This window comes from Ranitomeya variabilis, chromosome 1 (assembly GCF_051348905.1).
Source record: "Ranitomeya variabilis isolate aRanVar5 chromosome 1, aRanVar5.hap1, whole genome shotgun sequence".
NCBI lineage: Eukaryota > Metazoa > Chordata > Amphibia > Anura > Dendrobatidae > Ranitomeya > Ranitomeya variabilis.
Genome location: NC_135232.1, coordinates 1,104,811,707 through 1,104,827,638, shown reverse-complemented (window position 1 = coordinate 1,104,827,638; position 15,932 = coordinate 1,104,811,707).

Genomic DNA, 15,932 nt, shown 5'->3' with positions numbered 1-15,932 from the left:
GGGGGGGCAGCAGTGAAGCAGAAAGGGGGTCAGGGTCAGGCGACGTGGGAGACCGCAGTGAAGGGGCTGATAAAGATAAAGAAAATGAGGAGTCGGTGCGTTTGGATGATTCCGCTAGGACTGAGGTGTATGTTTGTTTTGAGGGGCCGCTGGGGTCACACTTGAAGGTAGAGGTGAAAGAAAAGATCTGGAAGGGGGATTATGTGGATATTTTTTCGTTATTGCCATTGGAAAGATTTAATCTGGATAGGTTAAGGAGAGATGACTCCAAAAAAGAAGACGAGGAGAGGAGGAGGTACCGTCTGATCCCTCGTACATTTGCTAATTGGCTGCAAGCGTTTGCTATATTGGCGAGTGTAATAGGCGAGAAGGCGCCCGAGAATTGTTCGGGACTTTTTTGTTATATGGACGCAATTGGAGAGGCTTACAGGGTGTATGGCGGTGTCGGATGGTTAAGGTACGACGAGCAGTTCAGGCAGCGTAAAGCGGTACGACCGAGCATGCGTTGGGAACATAAGGATATAGCGTTATGGATGAGACTGACGGCACCGGTTAGAGCGAACCAGGGTTCTCAGCCATTTCAGGGGGGCGCCGGGAGTTCAGGACAGTCAGGACACTCGGTCGCAATGCAGAAGGGACTGTGTTTCTCCTTTAATGAAGGGGCATGTAGGTTTGGGAGCAAGTGTAAGTTCAAACATGAATGCTCAAGTTGTGGGGGTACACATGGGGCGTCGAGGTGTTTCAGGGGGGGAAAAGCAAGAGGGGGAGATGGTGTTGAAAAAAGGGGAGACACCGGTACGGCTGGACGCGATGGAAGCGTATCTAAATAGATACCCTGATGCATCGGCAGCGTCACTTTTAAAGGAAGGTTTTCGTTATGGTTTTAAAATTCCGTTTGTTGAACAGGATGTTTGTCTGTCGAGAAAAAATTTAAAATCGGCTTTGCAATTTCCTAGCGTTGTGTCTGAAAAACTAAAAAAGGAGATTGATCTAGGTAGGATGGCCGGACCTTTTGCAACAGCTCCGATTAGTAATTTGAGAGTGTCACCGCTGGGAGTGGTTCCGAAAAAAGAGCCTAATAAATTTAGGCTTATTCATCATTTATCCTTCCCAAAGGGTCTGTCAGTGAACGACGGCATTGATCCTCAACTGTGTGCGGTGTCTTACACGTCCTTTGATGTAGCAATGAATTTAATACGGCTGTGTGGTAGGGGAGCTTTGATGGCAAAAACAGATATCGAGGCGGCGTTTCGCCTGTTACCAGTGCACCCTGAGAGTATGCACCTGCTAGGTTGTTTTTGGGATGGAGGTTTTTTCATTGATCGTTGTCTTCCAATGGGCTGTTCACTATCATGCGCCTATTTTGAAACGTTTAGTACATTCCTAGAATGGGTTGTTAAGGATGTATCTGGTTTAAATTCTTGTCTACATTATCTCGATGATTTCTTGTTTGTAGGCCCGCCACAGTCTGCGGCTTGTTCGATTCTATTGCATACAATGGAAAGAGTAGCAAACGGTTTTGGTGTTCCATTGGCAGCTGAAAAAACTGTAGGGCCAGTGACGTTGCTAAGCTTCCTAGGCATAGAGATTGATTCCGTGGCTATGGAATGTAGATTGCCTGATGATAAGTTGGTTGCTTTTCGGGAGGAAGTTGAAAAGGCAATCACGCGGCGCAAGATAACGTTACACGATTTGCAATCTTTGTTGGGCAAGTTGAATTTTGCTTGCAGAATTATGCCAATGGGCCGTGCATTTTGTCGGCGTTTATCCTTAGCGACGGCGGGAGTAAAGTCTCCATTGCATTTCATCAGATTGACTAAGGAGTTGAAACAGGATTTGAAGGTGTGGGCTCTTTTCTTAGAGGAATACAATGGCAAATCCATTTGGATTCAGTCAGTTGAGAATGCAGTTGATCTAGGTTTTTTCATTACTGTGATGGAAAAGCGTGGTTTCAATCTGAGATATCGCGGTCAGACAGTGGTGGCGGAGTGGCCACTAAATTGGCGTGAACGAGGTTTGTTACAAAATCGGGTACTGCTACAGTTATTTCCTCGAGTGGTGGCGTTGTCGGTGTGGGGCGAGACAGTGAGGAATAAGAAGATCTGTTTTTCTTGCGAGCATACGAGTGTTGTGGAAACCATCAATACGTTATCTGCGGCGTCTTCGGAAGTTGTTAGGGTACTGCAGCACCTGGTCTTTTTGGGCCTAAGGCTTAATTTGTGGATAGTAGCGGATTGTAAGTCAACCGGGCCTACTAATGCTGATGATGTCCTTTTCCATTCACAGTGGGATCATTTTCAGGGGCCGAGGCCTTACTTCGACTCAGCGTGCCGGGAGTGTCCAGTGGAGCTGTGGAACCTGCCTTTAGGGCCGTGAGGAATCTATTTGCTAGATCACTATCAGACAGGTCTTGGCTGCAGTATGAGCAGGCCTGGAGGACATGGGAAGATTGGAAGGGGTTTTACGGGTCCGGCATAAACGACGAGGGCAGATTGTTGTTGCTAGTAGGTCATGTGTGGGAGTCGGGTTGGTCGGTGTCTAAAGTGAATAAGTTTCTAGCTGGATTAGCGTTCGGCTTTAAGGCTAGAGGTTTACAGGACGAGACGAAGTCTTTCATGGTGATGCAAGTGGTAAAGGGTTTAAAAAAAGGGCAGAAGTCGTTCGACTGCAGACGCCCGGTCTCTTTTGAGGTATTGTTAACAATTGGTAGGCAATTACGGGTTGTTTGTTTTTCGGATTGGGAGGTGACTTTATTTCAGGCGGCGTTTTCATTGGCGTTTTTTGGAGCACTTCGCTTGGGGGAGCTGGTCAGCCCCTCCAGATATAAAGGTGGGGGTTTGCGGAGAGAGGACGTTGATGTTACTTTTGACAAGGTGGTGGTGTTTATTAGGTCATCAAAAACGGACGTGTTTGGAAAGGGTTGCAAATTAGTGTTATTTCAGGTTCCAAATTGTTCATTGTGCCCGGTAACCTGCGTGGATAAATTGATGAGTAGGGGGGGTGTATTATCCGATCCACTGTTGGTTCATGCGGATGGTTCTTTCTTGTCACGCTTCCAGTTTGTTTCTGTGTTTCGGAAGTGTTTAATGTCCGGGGGAATTTCGCCCAGTAAATACAGTGGCCACTCATTTCGGATAGGGGCTGCAACAGAAGCAGCCAGAAGAGGTTTAGGGGAGGAAGTGGTTAAAAGAATTGGGCGGTGGGAATCAGAAAGATTCCGGTCTTATGTTCGCCCGGATCTGGTTTAATTTCATGGGGGCATGCGCTCGGCGGGATTTTCTCATCTTGATCGATGTATTGTTTATTCTCTTACAGAACATGGAAAATTGCTGGTGTGGATAATGGGACACTCATTTGTGTTCTGGGCGGCGGAGCGGGCAGCGGTTCGTCCAGATGGCCGGCAATTGGGGTTTTCACGGGACGTCGCGTCACTGAGATGGATCGGAAAAAGGGGGATGACTTGGAGTCAATTTTTGCCCGAGTTTCATCGTTTCGTGCGTTGGGATCAGGTTCCACAAATTGTAGTTATCCACCTGGGGGGTAATGACTTGGGGAAGAGGCCGTGCAGAGAACTTATAAAGGACATTAAGTTCGACATGTTGAGGTTGTGGGCAATGTTTCCAAGGGTTCTGGCGGTCTGGTCGGACATCGTCCCGCGGAAAGTTTGGCGGGGAGCTAGGTCACTAGAAGGGATAAACAAAGCGAGAATCAAGGTGAACAAAGCTGTTTCGCGGTTCATGGCAAGGAACGGAGCGGTAGTGGTGCGGCACATAAATCTTGAATCCGGCACCGGAGGGTATTGGAGGTTGGATGGGGTGCATTTAAATGCAGTGGGTACTGATATGTGGTGTTTGGCGATCCAGGAGGGCATCGAAACAGCTTTGAAGGTTTGGAGGGACATAAATGGCTAAGGGGTTAGTGCATTTATGTTTGTGGCAGGTGGTGGTGGTCCTCGAAGTTGGTGGAGGTGGAAAATGGCGGTTTGATGGGGGGGGGATCTCAATAGGTCCTGGACTCCCCGGGGTGATTTGAAATCGGAAAAGTGGTATCGATAATTCCGTGGAGGGGATTATTAGGGGACCCACAAGCAGGTGTGCGGTTTTGGCCTGGCAGGTGGAGTTTGCCTCCGAGCTGGTGCATAGCGGCTGGGGGTAAGGCGGATATAAGGCCAAAATAGGTGGGACGGTTGGCAAAACATTTATACAGTTTTTCGGGCTTCGAGGATCATCCACTTCCAGGGTTTATTGTTATACCATTTTGTATGTTAAATGTTAAATAAACGGCTGCTGTGGCCAATTAATCCAACCCATTTGTCGTGTGTTTTAATAGGGGGTATTCTTGGGCCGCATGAAAAGGGGAGGTGGCCGTTATCCCGGGGGTGTCATAAGGTAAGGTAAAAAAGGTTTATATTACAGCTCGCAGGAGTCACGGATACCCGTTGTCAAGAAAGGCCGTACTGGGCCTCCGGCCCTCAGGGGAGGCCGCCATGACAGGGTGACGTGGGACAATAGGGAGCTCATAAGAAGGTTGGGGGTTATAGGGTTAACAGGAGCCGAGGGGAGGGACGGAGTTTTTTGAATTTGAAAGGACGGAGGGTTCGGACACAGGGCAAGGGGGAGGGACCTTATAAAAGGTAGTGGCTACGTGAAGGAGGCAACCATTTTGGGTACTCACCAGCCAGAGAAGAGAAGCTCCCACCCACCCTCCCTTTTTTGTAACTACGGTTTTTTAAAGTTTAGATTTAGTGATGGGTAGTATGAAGTTAGTGCTTAGTTTCTTAACACTATGTATATACTTATGTACAGTTTTATATTGAAAATATTATGTCGCGGCAGCATGGCAGGTGGTGGTGGTCCTCGAAGTTGGTGGAGGTGGAAAATGGCGGTTTGATGGGGGGGGGATCTCAATAGGTCCTGGACTCCCCGGGGTGATTTGAAATCGGAAAAGTGGTATCGATAATTCCGTGGAGGGGATTATTAGGGGACCCACAAGCAGGTGTGCGGTTTTGGCCTGGCAGGTGGAGTTTGCCTCCGAGCTGGTGCATAGCGGCTGGGGGTAAGGCGGATATAAGGCCAAAATAGGTGGGACGGTTGGCAAAACATTTATACAGTTTTTCGGGCTTCGAGGATCATCCACTTCCAGGGTTTATTGTTATACCATTTTGTATGTTAAATGTTAAATAAACGGCTGCTGTGGCCAATTAATCCAACCCATTTGTCGTGTGTTTTAATAGGGGGTATTCTTGGGCCGCATGAAAAGGGGAGGTGGCCGTTATCCCGGGGGTGTCATAAGGTAAGGTAAAAAAGGTTTATATTACAGCTCGCAGGAGTCACGGATACCCGTTGTCAAGTCTGAACCAAACATTTATAAAAAAAAAAGGGCGAAAATGCAACAAAAAACTCAATATTCAGAGCAGATTTTATATTTTGGTGAGAACACCTGCAGGAAATAAAGCATCATCATTGCACGTGGGAACATGACCTATGGGGCTTTTGTCATAAATATGTCATCCCCCCCAACAGCTCGACAGACTGGTGGTTGCTGACTACACCGGTCTCCGCAGGAGTAAGGAACTTCAGGATGGTCACCCGCTGACTGCAGCACTTTTTGCTAGGCAACAGCTGGAACATATTGAAATAACAAAAGAATGCATAAAATCCATATTTATACTATAAATATTAATAAAGAAAATGTAAAGAACTTTCTTACAAATGAGTACAATAGAAAATGCAGATTTTTGGTCCTGGGGTAATGGGAATGTTATCAAAAAGAGAAATAGAGAGCGGGAATGTGGATAATTTGCATTTAGCATGAAAATCTGGATCATTATTCATCAATGAAAACTCAGCAGCTTTCCCCCACTTTACTAAAAGACAAAATGAAGCATGAGAGGGCGAGAGCAGAGCCGCTGCGCTGGGCACAGTGTGCATTTCTCCAGGCACAATGTCCAGAGAGCAGTCAAGCATGTGGAACTCAACTAACCTTTGACACAGCGACAATGAAAAAATCTGAATTATCACTCACTCGGCTATTGTATGTGTGATTAAAGAGTGTTTCAGTTTTGATTAGTGGTCAGTGGTCACTCCTCTACATACAAAGAGCAGACCACTGCCATCATGAAGAACATCTATCTATCTATCTATCTATCTAAAAGAAAGTTGAAAAGTAGCACTAGCAAGCAGTATGTGAAAAATGGGTGCCAGACCTTCCAGGCATTGACCAATCGTCAATATAGTATAAAAAAGATGAAGACAGCATTCCTTAGAAAAAATATAGTGGTTTATCAGCCCATATGGGCTCCTGCAATGTTTCGGCTCAAGGTGTGAGCCTTTCTAAACCAATTAGCTTTTAGCTTTGCCCGACTCTTCCCACTTGCCTTGTAGCGGTGGCAAGTGTGGTTCGTATTTGCGGGGTTGATGCCACCTTTGTATTGTCAGGTGACATCAAGCCCACTTCTTAGTAATGAAGAGGCGGCCATAAGACACATCTCCATTACTAATCCTATAGTTGTATTGTAAATAAAGACACAACCAGAATAAAGTCCTATATTTGAAATAAAACAAAACACACTTTTCCATTTTTTATTTAAAAATAATAAACACAGTTTTACTCACTTAACGCCTAATTCCACTGAAGCCTTCGCTTCCTGTAATAAAACAAAAATTGAAAAACAGCAATATCCCTCACCTGTTCGTCTACCATTCACCATTGGTTCTCAGCCTGGACCGTCTCATCTTGGCACCATCAAGGTTGAAAACTGTTTATACCCCAGACATGGATTGCGGCATGTCAAAGAACTGCGGACAGGTGAGGGATATTGTTGCTTTGTATTTTTGTTTTATTATAGGAGACAAGTTATTCAATGGAATGGGCATTGACATGAGTATGGTATTATTTAGAATCATTAAAGATGTCTGTGTCATTCTTTCAATTAAAAGACTTTATTCTGTCTGTGTGTTTATTTACTATATAACTATAGGATTAATAATGGATAGGCACGTTATAGATGCTGCTCCATTACTAATTTGTGGGCTTGATGTCCTTGAAAATACAAAGGTGACATCAACCCCACAAATATTACCCCACTTGCCACCGCTACTGGGCAAGTGGGAAGACCTGGGCAAAATACCAGAATTGCTGCATCTAATAGATGCGCCTTTTCTGGGCGGCTGTGGACTGCTAATTTTAAGGTGGGGAACCAATATCCATGGCCTCTTGCCAGTCTGAGAATACCAGACCCCAGCTCTCTGCTTTAGCTTGGCTGGTTTCAAAAGTGGGGGGACCCCAGGTCTTTTTAAATTATTTAAATAATTAAAAACACGTAGGAACCCCACTATTCTTCATAAGCAGCCTTGCTAACACTGACAGCTGAGGGTTGCAGCCCTCAGCTGTGTGATTTGCCTGGCTGATTATCAAAAAAATGGGAACCCACATCAGTTTTTAAAATTATTTATTTGTTTAAAGGTCTCACGGTGCAGCACTGAGCTGAGAGAGTTCACTGCAGTTCACTGTGAGAAATTTCTCATAGTGAACTGCAGTGAACTCTCTGAGCTCAGCACTGCATTGTGAGACTGGCTCATGGTGCTAGTGGGGATCTGACCAAGGTCACCGAAGTTCAGCCTGGCTGGGAACGCAGTCTTAGTGACCTGCAGAAACCTCGATAACGTCACTGTTAGTTACTGATGCTGTGCTTGTGGCAGCTCATTCCCCAGTGGTTCTCAGCCTGGACAGTCGCATCTTGGCACCTTCCAGGTGGGAAACTATTTATCACCCAGACATGAATTAAGGCATTCGACAGAACGACGGACAGGTGAGGGATATTGTTGTTCAATGGAATAAGCATAAGGTGAGTATACCTGTGTTTGTTATTTTTAAATAAAAATGGAAAACTGTGTTTTGTTTTATTTCAAATAAAAGACTTTATTCTGGCTGTATCTTTATTTACATTACAACTATAGGATTAGTATTGGATAGGTGTCTTATAGACGCTTCTCCATTATTATGCCTTGGGCTTAATGTCACCGGACTATACAAAGGTGACATCAACCACACAAATATGAACTCCACTTACCACTGTTACAGGGCAAGTGGGAAGAGCACGGCAGAGTGCCAGAATTGGGGCATCTAATGGACGTGCTTCTTCTGGGCGGCTGTGGGCTGCTATTTTTAGGCTGAGGGTGGGCAATATCCATGGCCCCTTACCAGCCTGAAAATACCAGCCCCAAGCTGTCTGCTTTAGCAAGGCTAGTTGTCAAAAATTGGGATAACTCACACTTATTTATTTAAATAATTTAAAAAATCTGAGTGGAGACTCCTCTATTCTTGATAACCAGCCTTGCTGAAGCTGACAGCTGAGGGTTGCAGCCCCCAGCTGTGAGTTTTGCATGGCTGGTTATCAAAAATACAGGGGAGCCCATGCCATTTAAAAAAAAATGTATTTACAATGCAGGCTGATTAATACTCTTGTCAGCCGCTCCTGCTCTCACTTTTATTAATGGCAGCAGGCATTGGCTGATTGGAGCAGTAGTCCCTTCAGCTGATACCAATTACCTGTAAGTAAACTTTATACTTCCAATCACAGCTGCACACTCATGCTGACTTTTGACAGCGTGGGAACCGCAGCTGCCTGACTTGTGGTGATGATTTTACCGCAGATCAGAAGGGGTGTCATGCACATGACACGCTGTCATGCACATGACACTGTGGCAAACACTGGATGTTCTGGCCCCTCCATTCAAGTGAATTGGTGTCAGATTTGGGTGCGGGTACTGTTCTGGTACCCGAGCCCCAACTTTTTGTAACTGTTTGGCCAAACCCGCCGGATCTGAACAACCAGGTATCTGCCCATCTCCTTTCTGAGCAGTCCTAAGGCAGTGATTCTGGTGCCATCGGATCCCACTAGGCCCCTGCTACTCATAGAGACTAAACACAATTTTCTACCTAGCTGCTAGTGGCTGTTCTATGTATCTCCCTTCCTGTGAGTTTTAGAATGACTCAAGACCCAGGCAGGCACTTACCCTATTCTGGTGATCCCGTAAATATATACAATGTACAGCTAGGATATATAATATTTCCATAACTTCTTTATGAAGTCCTAGCTGGCTGACAATGGACTCTGGCGGCTTGGCTTGAATCTACAGGGGTCTTCTTGCAGAAGATTGCACACCAGCTAGCCATCTGTGAATCACTTTGTTTGAAGCTGGCCAGGTGTCATGTTATCATTGCAAGTGCTGCAGGATTTTTTTTTATAATTCCATACCAAATAGTATACAGATGATTGACATGGTATTATGCCTCCAATATTCTTCACAATGAATTTATCAGCTGCTGTGCAGTGACTGGGATGGAAAGATCACTTCATTATAGAAAAGAGTATTGTTACGTTGCCCCATTGAATTGTTCAGAGCAATGCAATCTCCTTAAATTTTTCTTGCTGGTTTCTATCAGGGTGAGCTCTCTTCCTTGAGTGACAGCTCTGGTGATACAACTGTAGAATTTGTAGAACTATAAAGCTCAGCACAAGTTGTGCTGTAACACATTCAACTATCAGTGATTTGTTCTGGAGTCTACACTGCTATCAATGTTTTTACACATAAAGAGAACAAAGCATTTGAACAAGCACCCAGCTCCAGACAAGGAGAGCAAACAGCCATGATTAGCAGATCTGCTCTGAAAAGTGAGGTCTGGTGATTTATAACAGCATCTCTTCAGGAGATGAGAGGAAGATGAGGGAGGAGAAGTAGTATAGAAAATCTGCTGGAGAAGGATGACTGGGATGTTAACTATTAACCCCTCTCCTGGAATGTAATTATTGTTTACTCTTGGCCAGGGTCTGAAGGCCAAGCACCATTAAAACCAGCTATACACCATAATAGATAAAAGCTGTCATTGCAGAAGAATGACAGCAGATAGAAAAGCAAACCAATTTCAGATATCTTATTTTCACTTTGTCTAACTAATCCAAGCAATTGAAGAATTTTTGTACACCCCTTTAAAACGGTGTCACCTCATTCTACAGAGTGTCACGGCTGATAAGAAACTCATCTTGACTGGTGCACACTGCATAGGAACTGGTGGCAGCGATGGTAGCATTGGAAATAACAATGCACCCGCTGGCTACTTTACTTATTCAGCTACCTGGCTGCTGGACAACCACTGACTGTGGATATGAGCTGCTCCAAGAAGCGCTGTCCTTCTGGGTGACATACAGTGCAGAGGAGATTTCCCAGTACTGGTAGATAATTTGATAGTGGTTGTGACTAGACACAATTTTGAGCATCCATAGAAGTTACCACACCTGTGGCCCTCCCCCACCAAGCCTAGCAGCTTTACACAAACAACAAAAGGACATTTTAAAGGTGTTGTCCAGGAATTATCATGAGTATCAGGTCCATGGGGGTTCTCTCAGCTCAGCCACTAATCAGATGTTTGCATGTCCCATGGTGGACAGAAGTAAACAGTATACAGAGCTGAGTCAAACAGCTGATTGGTGGGGTTGATGGTTGTCAGATCCCCAGACATCTAATATTGATGACTTCAGTTGTAGAGATGTCTCTCAGCTCCTGTATACCCAACAAGGAACACATGGCCAAGTGTTCCTGTTTTCTGTGAGAGAACTGCTGCCAGAATCCTCTAGCAAAAACTTATTTTCCAACCAAACAAAAGGATCCGTCTCCACTTCCCGATCGTTATGTCTCTCGACATACAGAAGTCTGATGGGTAACGGTTGGGAAGCCTCCATGCCCATTAGAGGACTCCACCGATATCATCAGGTTCGGCTAACTTTTAAGTATTGTGAATGGGGGCCTTAACTGTATTCTCAGGATTGGTAATTGATATCTAAGTCATGGAGAACTCGTGTAGGTGAGATACAATGTGACGATTACGGTAATAAAATTGGTTGCGATTGGAAATTGGCCTTTAAAAATAATCAGTCAGTAGGATCAACCCTCTATAGTAGTATATACGAACATGCAGGCCATAGGAAGGTAAATAGAAAGTTGAATAAAATTATATCTTAAATTCTCATTTTTCTTAAAATGTGAATGAGCTGTTAAGATCTATAGGCCGGACATAGATCCACCCAAAAATTTGAGATTATTTTAAATAAAAGATGGGGTAACCAGTATGAGACATGTAGATCAGGAGAGCAGACTGACAGTCATTTCATGTCCCACACTGGTACTATAGATACGAGTCCTATCCGTAAAAACAAATATAGAACTCAAACGAGAAAAACTATATGAGACCCAACTCAGGGAATGTACTAAACAATTTTTTTTCTGTGACAGTTCCCATGGAAGGAGAGCTCTGTTGGCTACTTGCCCATTGTTGCCTTGATAAAAAAAATGTTCTTTAATGGACTCTATTCTGCAGAATTTATGGGTTACATTTTCATTTCACTGTGGACACGTGGATTTCTTTGGAAAAGCGTCCTTGGATAATATATCTGTGAAACTGGAAGGCGCGTGAAATGCCCTTCACCATCTATTAGTCCTGATGGATGTGAGCTGTTTGTGCTCTTTATGGAACAATTAAGATCCTGCCATTCCATGTTTCCTAATAAATTTCACATCACAGCATCATGGGATATAGTGTTTCATAAGTAAAAGTACAGTAAGTAGGATCTAACTATACAGGAATAATTCCGAGCCTATGTCTTCTAAATTGTAAGGCTGGATGTTGGTGAATGGTCTGTATGATCCTAACCAGATCCTTTCTTTTCTGATTATATGCAAAATGTAACCTGGTTAAGGCTTTACTATTTAGTGTCATAGCTGCAGTGCCAACATTACCACTAGCTGGTGCTACATTTTTTTATGCTCTCTTTTTGGGGCTTTTTTTTTACTATGGGCCTAAGAACTAACAGGCAGGTAGTACTACCTACCTACCTACCTCTTGTGTACAGCGCTGGGGAGCTAGTTGTCAATCATGTCGACAGAGCAGCCCGGACGAAGAAGAGCTGCGCTGTTGACTTGGAGCCGGGCAGAACAGACAGTTCTGTGAGCAACTACTTGCCTGTTAGCTTTAGGGCCATAGGGCCATGTCTTGGCCCCTTACTGTAATAATGTCCCCCATCTTGGCCCCTTCCTGTTACAATGTCCCCCATCCTGGGCAACATTCTCTTATAACGGCCCCGTCCTGGCCTCTTTCTTTAATAATGTCTCCTGTCTTGGTCCTTTACTGTAATAATGTCCCCCATCTTGGCCCCTTCCTGTAACAATGTCCGCCATCCTGGTATAATATCTCCCCATCATGGGCCCCTTCCTGCTATTATGTCCCCAATACTATAACAATGTCCCCCATCCTGGGCCCCATTCTCTATTAACGACTCCGTCCTGGCCCCTTTATGTAATAATGTCTCCTGTGATGGCCCTTTACTGTAATAATGTCCCCCATCTTGGCCCCTTCCTGTAACAATGTCCGCCATCCTGGTATAATATCTCCCCATCATGGGCCCCTTCCTGCTATTATGTCCCCAATACTATAACAATGTCCCCCATCCTGGGCCCCATTCTCTATTAACGACTCCGTCCTGGCCCCTTTATGTAATAATGTCTCCTGTGATGGCCCTTTACTGTAATAATGTCCCCCATCTTGGCCCCTTCCTGTAACAATGTCCGCCATCCTGGTATAATATCTCCCCATCATGGGCCCCTTCCTGCTATTATGTCCCCAATACTATAACAATGTCCCCCATCCTGGGCCCCATTCTCTATTAACGACTCCGTCCTGGCCCCTTTCTGTAATAATGTCTCCTGTGATGGCCCTTTACTGTAATTATGTCACCCATCTTGGCCTCTTCCTGTAACAATGTCCCCCATCCTGGTATAATGTCCCCCCATCATGGGCCGCTTCCTGGTATTATGTCCCCCATTCTGGTATAATAACTCCCATCCTGAAACCCTTCCTGTTATAATGACCCCATTTTGGACCCCATTCTGATATAGTATACAAAATAACAGTATATCAGTTTTCCAAAATATTAAAAAAAAGTGATTATTCTTACCTTCCTCCACAATGTGTGACATCCTCTTCTGTAGCCGGCATCTGACTTCAGTGTGCCAACATGGGCAGCGCATGACGTCACTGTCATGCACCATAACAAGCATGCCAACTTCAGCTGCCAGCCTCTAATTGTCCGGCGGTGAGTATTGCAGTGCAAGGATGCACATTAGTGATGAGCGAGTATACTCATTGCTCGGGTTTTCCAGAGCACGCTCGGGTGACCTCCGAGTATTTGTTAGTGTTCGGAGATTTAGTTTTCATCACGGCAGCTGAATAATTTACAGCTATTAGCCAGGCTGAGTACATGTGGGGGTTGCCTGGTTGCTAGGTAATCCCCACATGTAATCAAGCTGGCTAATAGCTGCAAATCATGCTGCTGAGGCGATGAAAACTAAATCTCCGAGGAATCATAAATACTCAGAGACCACCCGGGAAAACCCGAGCAAGGAGTATACTCACTCATCACTAATGCACATCCATCTGAAGTAGGCACTGGAATCCTCAGGCCCTCCTCCTACACAAGCCCAGTCATAGTCGCACTATCTGTAACCGTGATTGTTACGTCCCTGCCTGGACCAGTTGTTAAAATGTCAGATCTGCGAACTAGTAGAATGTAGGATGACCTTGCTGGGAGCACAGAATGACTGTTGAAACCCAGTACAGGCGCTCGGTGCGCCCTTGGCGTGGCCAAACAGCAGGGCTTGTCATCTTCCCAGAGACTGGAAAGACACTGGGGAAGGTAAACTTCAGAAGGTTAAAGTGCTATTTTTATCTTACACGGGTAAAAGGTGGTAAAGTGTGAAGTTGAGGACAATATTCAGAGAAGTTACAGTGTGTGGGTACAGTGTGGAGAGAAAGGTACAGGGTAGAAGTGGACTATGCTGTGGAGAAACATTGCACGGCCATATTCAAAAGGGGGACAGTGTAGAGGCCATAGTTTATAAGGGGGGGTAAGTATTGAGGTAATGTGTTATAGGTACAGCATGGGGTAATTATTTATTCAGGGTCACAACATGGGTGGATATTGTTTTAATGGGCGAATAATAATAATAATATTTTTTTCAAGGGCACTGTGTCCGAGAAGATGGAAGTCTGCATAGATGAGCTGTGAATGTGAAAATTAATCATGGCACTTGAACCAGATGGATAGGAAAAGGATATGAATAACTCCAATCAGAGAAGACATCATCTAAAAGGTACCAGGGAGTAAAATGTATTTCTGCTGCTGATTTCATCTAGTCAGTGCTTGGTTCATGTATAGTCCACAGACTGATAATGGCTGGTCATACTGGGAATTATAGGTTCATGCAAAAAATTGTATTTGGTGGGGCTGACTTGACATTGCAATTGAAAACTGTACTTAGCTTGATGCTTTATTCATGTTCTGATGGTGTTTTTGGTTATGTATTCATGTACGATTGGTGATTCTGGTGCAGTACTCATGTACTGATGTAGATTCTTGTGATATATTCATGTACTCATAGTGGTTCTGGTGCTTTATTCATGTATTGATGTTGGTTCTTGTGATGTATTCATGTACTGATGTTGATTTTGGTAATGTATTCTTGTACTGATGCTGGTTCTGTATTTGTGTGCTTATGATGGGTTTGATTCTGTATTGATACACTGGCGATGGTTCTGATGCTGAATTTCTCTATTGAAAATGGACTTGGTGTTGAATGTATGCACTGATGCTGATTATGGTGCTGTATCCCTGTACTAATGTTGGTTCTTGAGATGTATTCATATACTGATTTGGGTTCTGATGCTGTATTCGTTAACTGATGCTAGTTCTTACGCTGTAATCGTATACTGATGAAGTCTCTGGTGCTGTATTTTTCATACTGATGGTGGTTCTGATGCTGTTTAGTCTAATAATGCAGGATTTGATGATATATGCATGTGCTGATGATGATTCTGGTGATTTATTAATGTAACTGATGGTGGTTCTGATCCTGTAATAATATACATGTAGCAATCCATTCTTGTAAGACGACACGTTAAGTTTCTATGTTAATAAAGTAGTGCACCGTTTGACAAGTTAAGGTTAACTGTATCTGTATTTATTTCAGGTGCAACAAAGATTAGAGTCTGAAGTCAATGTGCTGTGTAAAGGTACCGTCACACTAAACGATATCGCTAGCGATCCGTGACGTTGCAGCGTCCTGGATAGCGATATCGTTGTGTTTGACATGCAGCAGCGATCAGGATCCTGCTGTGATATCGCTGGTCGTTGATTAAAGTTCAGAACTTTATTTGGTCGTCAGATCGCCGTGTATCGTTGTGTTTGACAGCAAAAGCAACGATACCAGCGATGTTTTACAATGGTAACCAGGGTAAATATCGGGTTACTAAGCGCAGGGCCGCGCTTAGTAACCCGATGTTTACCCTGGTTACCAGTGTAAAATGTAAAAAAACAAACAGTACATACTCACCTTCGCGTCCCCCGCCGTCCGCTTCCTGCACTGACTGAGCGCCGGCCGTAAAGTGAAAGCACAGCACAGCGGTGACGTCACCGCTCTGCTGTTAGGGCCGGCACTCAGTCAGTGCAGGAAGCGGATGCCGGGGGACGTGAAGGTGAGTATGTACTGTTTGTTTTTTTACATTTTACACTGGTAACCAGGGTAAACATCGGGTTACTAAGCGCGGCCCTGCGCTTAGCAACCCGATGTTTACCCTGGTTACCCAGGGACCTCGGCATCGTTGGTCGCTGGAGAGCGGTCTGTGTGACAGCTCTCCAGCAACCAAACAGCGACGCTGCAGCGATCGGCATCGTTGTCTGTACCTTAATCTGTATAGATTCTGTAACCTCATTAAATCTTTGTATAACATCTGCTACCTTATCATCAGTACTCAAAGAGGTATCACTGTGTCTTATCTGTGGTGTTACATAGGATTACAAGGCATATCTACTGCATTACCTG